Here is a 1,340-nt window from a genome sequence, read left to right as displayed (position 1 = left end):
CCAGTTCCATGAAAAATGCCATTGGTATTTTGATAGGGATTGCATTAAGTCTGTTCACTTAAGTTCAGTCGCTCAATCATGTCCGACCCTTTGCGACCCCATGAACTGCAGCATGCCAGGCCTCCCTGTCCATCACCAACTCCTGGAGTCCACCCAAACCCAAGTCCATTGAGTCGATGATGCCATCCAACCATCTCATCCTCTGTTGTCCCCTTCTCCTCCTGCCCTCACTCTTTCCCAGCATCAGGGATTTTCAAATGAGTCAGCGCTTTGCATCAGGTGGCCAAAGTATTGGAGTTTCAGCTTCAACATCAGTCCTTCCAATGAACACCCAGGGCTGATCTCCTTTAGGATGGACTGGTTGGATCTCCTTGCAGTCCAAGGGACTCTCAAGAGTCCTCTCCAACACCACAGTTCACAGTTCAAAGCATCAATTCTTCTGTGCTCAGCTTTCTTTATAGTCCAACTCTCACATCCATACATGTCTACTGGAAAAACCATAGCCTTGACTAGATGGACCTTTGTTGGCAAAGTAACGTCACTACCTTTTAATAGGCCGTCTAAGTTGGTCATAACTTTTCTTCCAAGGAGTAAGCATTTTTTAATTTCATGGCTGCAATCACCATCTGCAGAGATTTTGGAGCCCCCCCCCCCCAAATAAAGTCTGCCATGGTTTCCACTGTTTCTCCGTCTATTTGCCATGAAGTGATGGGACTGGATGTCATGATCTTCATTTTCTGAATGTTGAGCTTTAAGCCAACTTTTTCACTCTCTTCTTTCACTTTCATCAAGAGGCTTTTTAGTTCCTCTTCACTTTCTGCCATAAGGGTGGTGTCATCTGCATATCTGAGGTTATTGATGTTTCTCCCAGCATTCTTGATTTCAGCTTGTGTTTCTTCCAGCCCAGCGTTTCTCATGATGTACTCTGCATAGAAGTTAAATAAGCAGGGTGACAATATACAGCCTTGACGTACTCCTTTTCCTATTTGAAACCAGTCTGTTGTTCCATGTCCAGTTCTAACTGTTGCTTCCTGACCTGCATACAGACTTCTCAATGTCAGCTGGTTTGGTATTCCCATCACTTGAAGAATTTTCCACAGTTTATTGTGATCCACACAGTAAGAAATAGATATTTTTCTGGAACTCTCTTGCTTTTTTGATGATCCAGTGAGTGTTGGCAATTTGATCTCTGTTTCCTTTGCCTTTTCTAAAACCAGCTTGAACATCTGGAAGTTCACGGTTCATGTATTGTTGAAGCCTGGCTTGGAGAATTTTGAGCATTACTTTACTAGTGTGTGAGATGCCCTAAAACTTGTCAGTAAATCTTCTTATGAGATCCA

The sequence above is a fragment of the Ovis canadensis genome, chromosome 7 (genome assembly GCF_042477335.2).
Source record: "Ovis canadensis isolate MfBH-ARS-UI-01 breed Bighorn chromosome 7, ARS-UI_OviCan_v2, whole genome shotgun sequence".
NCBI lineage: Eukaryota > Metazoa > Chordata > Mammalia > Artiodactyla > Bovidae > Ovis > Ovis canadensis.
Note: the sequence above shows the minus strand (reverse complement) of the source record.